At 37.8% G+C, this 15,380-nt stretch overlaps 1 pseudogene; it reads left to right on the forward strand.

The window, feature by feature from the left end:
- Positions 1-1,804: 1,804 nt before the first annotated feature.
- LOC112627072 lies at positions 1,805-2,683 on the forward strand (annotated as a pseudogene).
- The last annotated feature ends 12,697 nt before the right edge of the window (positions 2,684-15,380 follow it).

A 15,380-nucleotide genomic window follows, 5' to 3' on the forward strand; every position in this document is an offset into this window, starting at 1 on the left:
AGAAGTCAAAAATTACACTTTCAAGTGTTGGGAACTAATTCTGTTAAAAGACTATTGTTTTGGTTAAAAAAATTAAAAACTGTGGGGATCAGCTTTGGCCTAAAGGTGCTGGTTTAAAAGTGTTCAGTAGAAAAATGAGATGACTATACTTGACAATAATTTATTGTATATTTCAAAATAGCTAGAAGACTTGGAATATTCCCAGCACAAGAAAATGATAAATGTTTGAGGTGCTGAATATCCCAGTTACATAGCTTTGATCATTACACATTGTATGCTTTTATGAAAATGTCATATGTACCCCACAAATATATAATTATTATCAATCTATATAAATTAAAAATAAATTTCAAAAATAATAATAATAATAATTCATATACTCTTTTTAAAATAGGATAGGAAATAAGACTCTCAACACATAATGTGACTTCTCAATTTTAAACTCATGTTTGCCAAGGATATTTTCTTGGTCATGTTCTCCTCTCTGAGCTCACTCTAAGCAATGCCCTTCAGTTTCACAACTTTAACTCTCACTTTGTAGTGGGTAATTTAAATTTCCTCTCCAGGCCCTCAGCTCTAAATATAAACCTAGAACTGTAGCATCCCTCCTACCTAAAATCAATGTTTTAAATTTCTTCAATATTCATCTACTAGGCTGGGCAAGATAGCTCACGCCTGTAATCCCAGCACTTTGGGAGGCCGAGGCAGGCAGATCACGAGGTCAGGAGATCGAGACCATCCTGGCTAACATGGTAAAACCCCGTCCCTGCTAAAAACACAAAAACAAAATTAGCTAGGCGTGGTGGTGGGCGCCTGTAGTCCCAGCTACTCCAGAGGCTGAGGCAGGAGAATGGCGTGAACCCAGGAGGCAGAGCTTGCAGTGAGCCAAGACCTGCACTGCAGCTTGGCCAACAGAGTGAGACTCAGTCTCTAAAAAAAAAAAAAAGCTAGACAATATAACAGCACCACCCTTCCGTTCAAAAATTAAACTTGTAATGAGTCATTATTATGAAAGATTGTTCAGTCTAAACTACCCATTTGATTCGTCAAGACTGTTCAAAGTTTTGGTCTCAGACTACCTTTGTAATTTCCTTCACCACTATCTTTCCTGTACGTCATATTCCACACAATCTGTGGTTGCTATTTGTCATAGACATCTTGCAGTTTCTCTCTGTGTGCCTGATCATCTTTACTCCATAGGGCAGCCATGGACATGTGCCCTTCAGAACTCTTTAAGAAAACCTGCTATAGGGAGCAGAGTTAACTGAAAGCCTGCAGCAGCCAGTCCTGTGAATGCTGAGGCCAAACTTTCCCTGGGTTACTGTTAACCAGTGACTCAGCATAGCAGAATTATGAGTGCTAGCCCATTTCTGCCCTGTGCAATATGTCTCAAATAGGCAACTTTGATTCATGGAATCCCCATCATCCTGCCTGAGACTTTCTGAGAACAATGCTATAGCCTAGAACTCTTCCTGTCTAATTCTTTCCTCTCTCCTTTCAAAAAGAACAGACATGCATCATGCTCTGAGGTTTTATCTATTCTTAAACCTTCACCCTTTATTCTTCGTGTCTCCCCTAATAAATGTCTAGTACACATAGTCCCATGTTGGTGTCTGCTTCTCAGAAGACCTAAGCTGACAAACACTCCTTACCTCTGTGTATCTACTTCTACTCATCCTCCAAGATTGAATTCAAATACAATTCATCAGCAATTCTCCAATTAATTATCTGAGAGCAGCTCTTTTTCTCTTCTGATACATCATATCCTTTAATTCCTCTTTTTATGGTATTTTATTCCTTCAAAATGTATGAATATGGGCTGTTTGGACCCACAGTGGCAGTGGCTGCTGTGCACGCCGACCTATGTGTGGTGGCAGCTGGGGAGCCCAAGGTTGCACCTCTCCCGCAAGTGCTGACCTAGGTGGGTTGTGAGTGGACAGTGGCCTCGGTGACCAGCCAGCCAGGTTGAGGCTTTGGAGAACAGAGCAGAGCCTGGGCCCAGGCCTGAGCCAGAGCAGGATAGGTGCCCAACAGCCCCTGGCCCACCTGGTGGGTAGGGCAGCAACAGTGGCCTCATTAGATGAAGAGAGCTTTGCGCTGTACTTCACCTCTAATGCAGAATTTGATGCTGTGGTTGGATATTTAGGGGATATTATCAAAGATGACAAGTTCTAGTTATTAGAGAAATTTTATGGACAAGTACTACTAAGAGTTTGCAGACATAGAAGAAAATAAACTCAACCTCATGCCTATTTTTAATGAATATATTTCTTTGGTAGGAAAGTATGTAGAACAGCTGCTGGAGAGGATTCCTGGATTTAACGTGGTGGTTTTCACAGCAACATTACAACACCATAAGGATGAAGTGGCTGGTGACATATTCAACACGCCGCTCACATTTACAGATTTTTCTGGCTTTTAAAGAAATATTTCTGGACTACAAAGCAGAGAAAGCAGACCAGGGACTGGACTTAAGCGGTGGTTTAATGGTAACTTTGTCGTGCATATCATCTTCCATCCCAGAACCATCTGCTGCACTAAGTTCCTGCCTCCAGGCAATGAATGGGAGCATTCTGGATGTCACTGGTGCAATAGGCCAATAGGCTCAGCTAATTATGACAGAAGAATACATCTTAAATAGACTGACTCCGTTCTGCAACTCTTCATTCGCGTTAAGTATTGATGGGTCAAAACCAAAATGATCTCACACTCCTAGACCTGTTTCTCCTGAAACACTTTTCTGCATTTTATAACCTTAGTACTCTTCCCCAAGTGCTCAGTGACCCTAGTATTCCTCCCCTCCCCAACTAGACACCTCTTTCAGGTGCTCTGAGTCAGATTCCTCTAGAGCAAGCTCATGTCAAGCATTCCACCTAGGGGGACCCTTCCGCCAGTATATGTGTTGGTATGTCAACAGTGTGGAATAATCTGCCATCACGAACCCTTCTTGTCCCAGCAGGCTCTGCATGAATCTCTTTGTGCACTCACAGCTCTTTTTTACCTAGGTCAGAGTTTCAGTCCTTCAGCCTCAATGGGGCTTTTGAGTATTTGGTAGTATTTATCTAGGGTGTTCCTCAAGCCTGCTGCCTGCCTTGAGATTTCCGAATCTCCCATGTTCACAGCTTGTCTTGGCTGTAGGCATCAACAGAAACAGTGAAACTGTATCAGGACTGTTTCTGGAAGTCTTTTTGAACCATTATTTTTGAAAAATATAGATGAATATGCAGGCTAACATAGTAAATATGATCATGAAATTTCCATGATTACCCACTTAAAGATCAAGGTATCCCATGCTGTGTGCTTTTTAGTTGTTAGTGCTATGAAGACAAAAATGCTTTCTATATTGGTGTTCAATTATATCTTACTGAGCACCAATGAATGTATACTGTATGCTGGAAGTAGACCAAAAGATATTCTGTTATTACAGCATATTCAGTGTGTTTACGCATGATTGCAGAAAATGTTTTCCATATAAACCAGTTTGTTAGATTTTCTGCTGGGGTAGGTAGGGACTCCGTGATTTCTTCTTACTTTCAAAATCTTTCCTATCAAGATGGTGTTTCACTAGCCTCGCTCAACATGAGTAGGAGATAGTAAACAGCTTTACTGGTCATCTGTCTGCTTTGGTTAATACAATGTTTGGTAGAATATTATTTACCAGAAATCATGTATGTCACATCTGTATAAGAAGAAGAAACATAGTAGTTCAAGCCCCAATGTGTAACTTTGATTTTTTTAAAGTAAAAATAGAAATCTGTATTGAATTTGGATATTCTGGTTTTAAAGGATTAGTTACAAGCTATATATTTTTCTGTACTGATGTGTTGCTTATTTATACTTTGATACCATGAGTAGAAAAAAATATGAATATGTTTTATGTTGAATACTAACATAAAATAAACCATTGTCTGCAATCCAATCATTTAAAGACAATTATCCTTATCAAAAGAGAGTAAACATATAGGCCAAGATTTGAAGAATGATTGGTGAGCTTAACTTGGAAAACCTGGGTAAGCATAAAACTAATTTGAATATCATAATGATTCCTTCATGTCCAACAGTCTCCTGAATGATATGCAGTAGTATGATTACCCATAAAATATCTTTAGTCTTCAAGGAAAATTGACATTCCAGGAATTAGTAACAAATCAATCCTGTAGATTCCCATTCTCCTTGCTCATCAATGCAGTCATGGAAGTACATGTACTCTACTTTGAGATTAATAGTAAAGGACTATCATCTTTTTGGACACCAAGATTCATATGAGGATCTTCTTCTCTTCATCATTTTATCTTTCTTTCCCCTCCCTCCCTTTCTTTCTTCCCTACCGCAGCCTATCACTCTACCCTTGTCTCCTTTTCCTTCCTCCATTCCTATATTTTACTTTCATCACTTTAACATAAAATGTAATACAGCATACAAAGAACTCTAACAGGAAAATGACTAGGTGCCATCAGAGGACAGAAGATTATTTCTGAAGACAGGATTGAGGAGGTACATCATGAGCTCTGTCTTTAAGAAAGATTAAGAGACAGGCACAGTGGCTCACACCTGTAATCCCAGCACTTTGGGAGGCCAAGACGGGCAGATTACCTGAGGTTGGGAGTTCGAGACCAGCATGACCAACATGGTGAAAACCCATCTCTACTAAAAAAAAAATAAAAATAAAAATACAAAATTAGCTGAATGTGGTGGTGCATGCCTGTAATCCCAGGTACTCAGGAGGCTGAGGCAGGAGAATCACTTGAACCTAGGACGCAGAGGTTGCAGTGAGCCAAGATTGTGCCATTGCACTCCAGCCTGGGCAAGAAGAGCGAAACTCTGTCTCAGGAGAAAGGAAGGAAGGAAGGAAGGAAAGAAGGAAGGAAGGAAGGAAAGAAGGAAGGGAGGGTGGGAGGGTGGGAGGGAGGGAGGGAGGGAGGGAAAAGAAAATTTCTAGGCAAAATTAACAACATTTGCACTAATAGAAATAAAGAAAGGGACATATTGCTTACTGGTACTGGTGAAGATTTTATATGTATTAATAGATAAATACTAAATCTACATAGATAATATAATACAGAGATAATAAAGTTTATATTGCAAAGAATAGGGAAATACATCTGTTATGTCATAATAGTACATTTGAAAGTTTTCCTGATGGTAATCCTGAACTGATGGAGGTTTTAGGCTGGAGATGAATAATAAGATTTAGATTTAGGAAAGGTAATTTTGCTGGTGGTTTAATGGTGGACTAAGGGAGAGGGCTTGAGTAATACCTGTACCAATATATATTTTCATACATAACTACATTTGCAAATAAATAGACATGCAGTCTACTCATACAGGAATTTATTGACATCCACTGAAATGCTTAGCACTGAAGCATTCTCAAATTATTACAAAATATTTACTTGGATATTACCTTAGCTTGGAAATTAGTTCATACATTCAAATAATTACTAAGTCATATGAAATGTGGACCATCTTCATAATCGTGGTTTTAAGAATGTAATACTCATGGAGTGTGAATCAAGTAACAATGCTGTCATAGGTCAATGTTAGCAAGGAATCCCAGTAACTCACAAGAAAAAGTCTGTTTATCATTGAGGCTAGCCTTGGACTGCAAGGAACTATTAAAAGGGAAATTTGGAGGATTTCTTTATATTACCACAAAATTGAAGGAAAAAGCAGCAACATTATTAGTAAGGAATCCTCAAACATGCCTCCTGAAGCCCTTCTATGCCAGCACTCTCCTAGATGACTCATGTTGTCAAAACTATTATGCATTTCAGAACATCTGGAACTCCTGGTAGGACTATGATCTCAAGCATGGCTGTCAGGGCCTCTCCTTAAGATGTAGGTGCTGCCTCATGGTGCCATGTTGGTAGCCAGTGATGGTTAACATTCATTTCATTTCTCACCCAACAAGAATTCATTAGCTTCCTTGTTAAGTAGACACTTAGAAAACATATTTTTATTTGAGCTTCACAGTAACTCTATGAAATATCTATTATTACACTCATTTTATAGGTGTTTACATTATAGCTCAAAAGATGTTAAATAACTTGCCAGTTATCACAGAGCTAGAAACATGTGGAGTAGACAATAAGACCACTGACTGACCAACTCTGATGCCTTTCTTTTAGAGCATTCTAGAATGCCGTCAATCTAAACAAATGTTCATAACTCAATGTCATAGTACTACAGATAAGTGTAAACATCAAACCTCAGGTGTGAAAGATATGTATCTCCTGGTAGATAGGGTAGGGGATGAATGCATCAGCTGGATCTCACCACTCAAGATCTAAAACATTAAATTAATAAAACTTATAACAATCCTTTCTACATTCCTACTTTGATTCTGCATCATTTTCTGAGACACACCCAAAATACACACATACACACACACACACACACATACACACACATAGTCCAATAAGGCATGATTTGAAACTAATAATTTTTAAAGGGTAACCTTATAAGAAGACCCAGTAGCCTATTCAAATATGTAGGAAGACTTTCAGAAAAGCATATGGAAATTTGATGAACTGGTTTAACATATCCTGCCTTCAGCAAAGTAAAGAAAAATAATACTTTGCTTTTAAAAAGCACGATGACAGATTAATGCTTTACAGATGACTAGAAGGTAAATTTAAGACTAATTTTGAAGCTGAGAGGCTATTATTTAGAAACTCAAACGAATAGTACAAAGGCAATATGAATATCTGCAAACTAAAATAGAAGACATTATTTTCCAAAAATGTCATTTTAATTGACAAGAACATGAGATGTCACAAATAAAACCCATAGATCTGGATAAGTTCAGCAACTGGATATTAAAAATACAGAAATCAGCAGCAACAGGATTAACTGATTATAGGTAAATGGTTTTATTGGTATCAGAGTTAACATACTGTTAAAATGTACTGAAATAGTCATACTTGCTATTTGCTTTTGTTTCCCACTGATAGCAATTAAATAAGAATTATTTAATAACTTATTCAATCTGTATTTATTACATGCTTATCATCTATCAGGCATTGTTCTGGTTTGGCACTGTGGGTAAAGCAATGAACATGAGAGAAAACTCACTGCCCTTTGTGGCTTATATTCTAGTAAGAAGAGGCAGAAAAACGTTTTCCATCAATATACAGGATAGGTAAGGACAAGTGCTATGAAATGAGGAGGACAGAGACTGCCAGGGTGGGTGTCTCTTTATATAAGGTAGACAAGGTGAGCCTCTCTGATATGGTGAAAGTTGAACAAAGGCCTGAACTACATGAAGAAGTAAGCCATGCAAATATCAAGGGAGAATGTTGCAAGCAGAAAGAAGAGCAAGCACAATTGCCCTGAGTCCTTAGTGAATTCAAGAAGCATCAAGGGAGTCAAGTATAGCTAGAACACAATACATAAGGGGGCATTGGGTTAGAAAGGTAGTGGGTTCAGATCACATAGAACCTTGTTTTGAGAAAGGGGTGCCTAGCATCTGACTTAACAATTTAAAAGTATCTCTGGCTACTATGGTATGGAAAATAGATTATAGAGGAACTGAGAGACCAAGGAAGAGGCCATTTTCGGTAAGCCATATTATAGCTATAATGCCTTGGTTTAGGCTAAGAATCAAAGTGGTGAAACGTGATTGAATTCTGGATAGAGTCTAAGGGCAGGGCCAACAAGATTTGCTGATGGATTCAGTGTTAGGAATAAGTAATAGAAAGAAAAATAAAAGGACGGCACTAAGAATTTTGGCCTGAAAAAACAGTCAAATGGAGGTGTTTCTATTTCCTAATATGGGGAAGACCATGTTGAAGCTAGAAAATTCAGTGTTCAATGTTGAGCACTTTAAGTTTTAGTCACGTATTAGACATCCAAGCAGAGATGTTTTTTTTTTTTTTTTTTTTTTTTGTATTTAAACATTTTATTAATTTAGGCTTTTTCAAATAATATCTTGTTATTTGATATGTTCAGTTAATTACTAGTTGGTAACTGTAGATATAAAGTTTTTATTTTTTTTTATTTTTTTTATTTTTTTTTTATTCTTTTTTTTTTTTTTAAATTTTTTTATTATTATTATACTGTAAGTTGTAGGGTACATGTGCATAACGTGCAGGTTTGTTACATATGTATACTTGTGCCTTGTTGGTGTGCTGCACCCATCAACTCGTCATTTACATCAGGTATAACTCCCAATGCAATCCCTCCCCCCGCCCCCCTCCCCATGATAGGCCCCGGTGTGTGATGTTCCCCTTCCCGAGTCCAAGTGATCTCATTGTTCAGTTCCCACCTATGAGTGAGAACATGCGGTGTTTGGTTTTCTGTTCTTGTGATAGTTTGCTAAGAATGATGGATTCCAGCTGCATCCATGTCCCTACAAAGGACACAAACTCATCCTTTTTTATGGCTGCATAGTATTCCATGGTGTATATATGCCACATTTTCTAAGACTTGGAATCAACCCAAATGTCCATCAGTAGCAGAGATGTTAAGTAGAGAGTTGGATATGTGAGTCTGGGGTTCAGGGGAGAAGTCTAGACTGGAAATATGAATTTGGAAGTAATCAACAAAAATGTCAATGAAAAGCAAGATATCGGATGAGGTCATAAAGAAAGTAAATGTAATATATACTTCCATGTTTAAGTTGATGTTTAGTTATCAGAAATACGGGTTACTATTTCATATAAAGTGATACTCTGGCTATATATTCAAAGTTACTAGTATTTACTAATTGGTTTTAATAATATACTCAATAAACATGACTTTTTATTTTCAAGTGATTTTACTTTTAGTTTTTCTAGCTTATGGAATGATTTTTAAGCTCTTTCATGATAGGGCAACGTCTTAATTATTTTGCATCTTCCCATAATACTTAGTAAAACATTTGACATAAGCTTCAATAAATGTGCTGAATTCAAAAATATATAGATATGAAAAAAATCAAAATGAAGACTCCAGATTATTTATATGATATACCTACAGCTTAGTGCTATAATAAACATGCAAATGTAAAAATATGATTTTACCTGCACTCTAGGAGTTTCACATTTGTTATTCTCCCTCACATATTCTATTTAAAAACAGAATTCCATTTTGTGATAGAATTACAGCTGCTGGTGTTCCTGGGACACTGAACTGCTGTCAATGCTACAATAGTTATAATAATTTATCAATATTTATAGTAACCCTATAAGAAAAATTGCATTATGACTATTTTATCAATTTAAATAAAAGAAAACACATTATGCATGCAGGATTGTGGACTAACAAGTTGCAGAACTTGGATTCAAACCCATGTCAGTTTGACTTAAGAAACCAGGATTTTGTTTTTATTCTACCATCATTCTTATCTGAGAAGTCTCTAAAAGTCATAAACTAATAGATGTGTGAGACTCAAATATAATAGAAAGCATATTTTTGAAAAAATTCAAGAAAGAGAGCGAGAAAAAAAGAAACTCAACCATACAGACAATGTAGAATATTGTCTCGATTCTTGCAAACATGAAAAGAGAAGCAAGATAAAGAATTATCCCCTTGTTCCTTACTATTGCATAGACATGCTTCAAATTTATAATAACCAGGTTTAGAAAGCCATGTTGAGTCTTTGCTCTTATAGCTCTCATTGTAGATATTGACTCAACATTTGCCAAGTACCTACTATGTACCATCTCCAGTGCTAGAAGCTGAAAGCAGGAAGATAAATAACACATGGCCCCTAGTAGGCAAGGAAGTTTGCAGTTTATTGAAAGAGATAAATGAAGAAACAAAAATTATAATAAACTGAGTAAATGCTGATATAGGAGGTTTACACAGTTATTTGATTACATAGTAGCAGCAACTAACACACTTTCTTAAGAATGTGATGCCTGAACTGAATCTGGGGGGATGAAAAGTGTTAACCAGGCAGAGAGGGTACTCCTGGAACACAGATGGTACAACCAAATGTCTGTTCAACAGCTCACTCTGGCTGAATCAGAGAAGGGTTAGGGAGGGTGAGGGTGAGGGTGAGTGGTGATACATTTTCAGGGATGAGACTGGAGAGGTAAGTAGGTGATAGATCATAAAAGTCTGTCTAATTCATACCAAGAAATTTGGACATTGGCCTTGAAGAATTTCTAGCTTGAGGATGACATGATAAGATTCATAGTTTAGGAAGCCAATTGGCTGAAGTGTATAGAATTTATTTGAAGAATGGATAAGGCTATTCATCCACAGGAGGAAAAATTATTGCTTGTTGCAGTAATCAAGGTGAGCAAACATGATGCTCTGCACCAAGGGAGATAGAGAGGCACATATAGCTTAGAAAATTTGGAATTGATTGGAATTATTGACTGGATAGATATGAGAGGAAGGATAAGCCCCAGTTTCTAGGCTTTGAGAAAAGACTATACCATGATCTAAATTGGCAAATAAGTTAGAAGAACTGGTAGGAGAAGGGTAGTTGAATAATGATGAGTTTGTTTTTTGATGTGTTGATATTGAGGAGCACATAAGGCTTGTTTGTGCAGAGCAGTAGCAAATGTATATAATAAGTCTTAATCTCAGAAGAGAGATCTGAGTAGCTGATATAAACTTGAGAGTCACAATTGAAACCATGGATATAGATGAGACCAACTCTTAGAGGGCAAAGGAGAGTAGAGAAGGATAATGAAGGGTAGCATAATAGAAGTGAAGGAAAGGAAGGGACAGGAAGGAAGGTTAAAAAAAGGGAACAGAAGGAGAAGCATACAGTATTGGGAATCCTAATATTTAAGTGGCATGCCAGTGGCCTGAGAAGGCGTTTTAGAAGGACACATTAGAAAGTTCAAAGGAAAATGGAAAAAAGTGTCATGAGAAAATCTAGAGAGAAAATTACTTCAAAAAAAAAAAAAAAAAAAGGCCAGGTGTGGTGCTCACACCTATAATCCCAGCACTTTGGGAGGCTGAGGCGGGCAGATCACTTGAGGTCAGGAGTTTGAAACCAGCCTGGCCAACATGGTGAAACCCCGTCTCTACTAAAAATACAGAAATTAGCTGGGCGTGGTGGCACACGCCTGTAATCCTAGCTACTAGGGAGGCTGAGGCTGAGGAATTGCTTGAACCCGGGAGGCAGAGGTTGCAGTAAGCTGAGCGACCACTGAAACTCCATGTAAAGGAAAAACACACACACACACACACACACACATACGCGCACACACAAAGACAAGTGCCACATAATTTCACTCACGCGGAATCTTAAAAAGCTGATCTCATAAAAGAAGAGGACAGAGTGGTGGTTACCAGGAGTCTGGGTGATTAGTGGAGACAGAAGATGGGGAGAAGTTGGTCAAAGGACATACAATCACAGGAGGAGTTTTTAAAATGCCTACAATAGGCAAACATATAGAAACAAAAACTAGACAAGTGGTTACCTGGGGCCAGGAGTAAGAGGAAAGGAGAAGAGGGAAGGAGAGAAATGGAGAATGACTACTAATGATTGTGGAGTTTCTGTATTGGACTATGAAAATGTATTAAAATCGGCTGTGGTGGTGGTAAAATTGGCACAGCTCTGTGAACATGCTAAAAACCAATGAACTGTACATTTTAAATGAATGACTTGTATGATATGTGAGTTATATCTCAATAAAGCTGTTAAAGGATTAAGACGAAAGTTAGAGCTGCATCATACAAAGATATATTACTAACTCCCTCATTCTCATGCTACATGTTCTATCCCATAGAGCTGATAATATGTGAGATTTACTCTGTAATAAATTATAAATGCAATAAAATCCATAGGAAAGGTGACAAATAGAGGAGTATTGACCTCAAAGATGGCTGTGGCTGAATTTAATAAGCCTCTGAAACAATTTCAAAATTGCGAATTTAAAGTTTGAAACAAATTTATATTGAATAGAGCATAGAGGTTATTCCTTCAGTTCTGGGAGTTTCCACTTTTAGCAGAACATCTTGACATTGCTCTTTGCTTTCAGGTTGGCAACATTTCAAACCTGTCCATTTTCACATAAACATGTCCCAAAACAGACAGCATTCTTACATTGGAAGCAGGCTGACACATGAACCTACAGTTACATGGGCACAAACATTTAAGGGCATCTTAATTTCTTCTTCTTGATCTCAGATTTTCAAAGACCTTTCTATATTCTTTTTGTTTTTTCAGTGCTAAGGTGACAAATTATCACAAAATTTAGCACTTAAAGTCCAGCTTAGTCTGAAGCAAACCAGGAAGGTTGTTCACACTAGCAGAATACTGTAGTCTAGTAGAATATACCATGCCTAAAAGATCTACACTTCACTCAATTGAAGAAGCAGAAAATTAATATACATAAAAGTAAACCTCAGTTAAAAAAAAAAGTCAAGTGAAAGAAAATGAACACAAAAGCAGAATTTCAAAACAAAATGATAAGAACCAATCACACAATCAAGCTAGTACTAATTATGCGAAGTGCTTATATAAGAAGTAAGAAAAGTAAGGTTGTTTTCAGGGAAATTTTTCATATGGCAAAAATAACAAAGCAGACATATGATCCACCACAGTGTTTAGACTAATCTTTCATTGGTAGTATACACCATGTTTTTGTTATTCTTTTACAGCTGCTGGTGTGTCTTATATGATGACTTTAATTCTCACGTTAAATGGTTATTATTAAATGGTTAAATGGAATCTTTATCATTCCCTTCAAATCTGTCAATTGCTTTGTATTCTTTTTATTAGTTTTTCCTGTTGTCAACTCATATTCTAGGTGAGATATCAGAGAACAAATAGTGGTATGCGATGTTCCTTAGCTCAACAGCTGCTGTGGATGAGACAGCAAAATAATTACAGCTAAATATAAACAGCTCTCTTTCCTCAGAGGCTATGGATACTGTAATGGAGACTACCATATCTCCATTAAAATAGCTAACAAATCAGGAATAAATAGATTTTTTCTAAGTATTCATAACCTCTCAAGACCTGCCTAAAAATTTCAAACTAACATTATGAGCAACAACATTTTTTATAAAATCATATTCAATTTTTAATGAGTAGAAAATATCTCCTAATCATTATATATCAATAATTATGTTTCTAATTTGTTTAAACCTACAGAATAACCTATAATTCCATGATTCCCTAATTTGCCTGAATAAATGACCCATGTCAAATGGCATTCACATCCCTGTACGCTGTCTCAGTTTCTAAGGTTTGCCTTAAATCCTTTACCTCAATTATTTCTACCCTTTTAGGGTCATTATTTGGTGAACTAAAGTGTTTATTGGGGTCTGGGGTTGGAGTAGTCCCAGGCAAATGGGAGGCTGAGTTCTTGATTAGTTTGAGAACAGATCACCCTAGGGTGTCTTTTCTTGTGATGTTTGCCCCTAATCCATATACCCAAGACACTACTTTTGGTTCGTGGTCTAGAACAGCTGGATTGTCAATGGTGATGAGTATAGGACTGCATTCAAATTCTGGCAGTTATTTGGTGGGAAGCCCTTGGACAGATGTAGTTTATTATTTAATGGTCTCCAGCTAGGAGTTACCCATCCCATGTTTACTGTCCAACCCTGAAATTGGGTAGTCCACCATACATCATCCCAGCTGGGGCAAGGTGATGCCCTACTGTAACCTGTGTCTGGTTCAGGGCAAAGATATTTATATGCCTGTAAGAGCTGTCTCTGATTTTCCAAATTCCCACAAGGTAAGACCTGGCAGGCATCAAATCTTATAGTCTAGGGTGCTACCATCTTGATTACATTAATTACCAATCTGACTGGGTAGGGAGGAGTCCTCTGCCAGTTTCCATTTTAGCCTTCTGCTCTTTGTATAGTAGCCCATCCCAGCCATATTAACTTCCAGGAATTGGGCCAGCCCATATTATCTTTATAGATTTTTCTCAGAGTTAACTTTAAGGGTTCCTAGGTGACCCATGCACTTTTCACTGGTCTTTCTCTCTCCCTTCTGGGGTCTCTATTACCAGTCATTTCACTCCAGTATAGTGAGTCCACCCCCGTTCAGCTGTTCTCATGGCTGTCTCAGTGGTCAGAAGCACTTGATAGGGACCATCCCAGCTTGGCTGGAAGAAGACTTATCTTCTTTCCAAGTCTTAATCAGTAACAAGTCACCAAGCTGGAAGTGGTAATCATGAAAAACAAGAGGCAGAGTTTGAGTTAGAAGTCATTTTAACCTAAGGGATGATAGGGTGGAGGAAATGGCCAGTATATAATTTCTTAAGAATTGATCCTTGGTTTCCATAGTAGGGAGATCCATAGCTCTGCCTAAATTTGGGAGCCCATATAATAACTTGTAGGGGGGCAATCCTGTCTTTTCTTGGGGCTGTCCTAATGCTAAGGAGTGTTATTTGGAGACATTTGGTCCAAGGCATTTTAGTTTCTAAGATTAGTTTGGTGATATGCTTTTTGAAAGTTTGATTCATTCTTTCTACCTTTCCAAATGAAGGAGGAGGCCAAGGGGGTGCGATAATCCCATCTAATTTGTAAACTTTCCATAATTCCCCTTAACACCCTTGAGGTAAAGTGACTCCCATTGTCTGAATCAATATTTCCTGTCAGGCCAAATCTAGGTACAATCTGTTCTAATATTATTTTGACCATATTCCTGGTGGTGACCATTGGAAGGGGAAAACTTTATACCCAGCTGGAAAGGTATTTACGATCACCAGTAAATACTGTAGTCTTCCTATTTTGGGCATTTCTGTGAAATCTACTTAAATGCTTTGTCTGGGAGGTCCTCCTCCCATGGCCTGTTTTCTAATCACCATTTTGTTTATGCTTTGACAAGTTATACAACTTCCACATACTTGTTTAGAGAAGTCTAAATCCCTATACACACATAATTCCTAAGTATTGCATCACACAGAGCCTGGGGTCCCCAGTGGCTCCCTTTGTGTAATATGGACATTAGTTCTCTCATCAGAGGTTTTATCATTTCTCTCCCCGCAGGAAGTACCTATTTCCCATCTTCAGTTTGAGTGACCCCTATCCTGTCCAATTCTTCCTTCTCCTCTCTGGTAAACTGGAGTCTTAATACTACCTTAGAGATGTTTGGGATCAGGCTAAATAGTCTAATTTCTTCTTCCAGGGAAGCTTGCTTACCAGCTTCATCTGCAAGCCTGTTACTTACAGCTTCTACAGTGTTTCCTTTCTGATGATCATTTACATGAACTATGGCTACCTCTTGTTGGAAGCAGGAGGCTTTCTAAAACCTGTTTGACCAGTTCCCCATGTACCAATTCTTTTTCCCTGCTATTTATTAGGCCTCACTCTGTCCAGATTTTTCCAAATGTGTGTACTACCTCACAGGCATATTTAGAATCAGTATATATAGTGCCTTCGTGGCCTTCAAGGAGCTTTAAGGCCTGGTTAAGAGCATGTAATTCACAGGTTTGGGCCAACCAGCCATTAGGTAATCTACCTTTCTCACATAA

The sequence above is a fragment of the Theropithecus gelada genome, chromosome 6, assembly GCF_003255815.1.
Source record: "Theropithecus gelada isolate Dixy chromosome 6, Tgel_1.0, whole genome shotgun sequence".
NCBI lineage: Eukaryota > Metazoa > Chordata > Mammalia > Primates > Cercopithecidae > Theropithecus > Theropithecus gelada.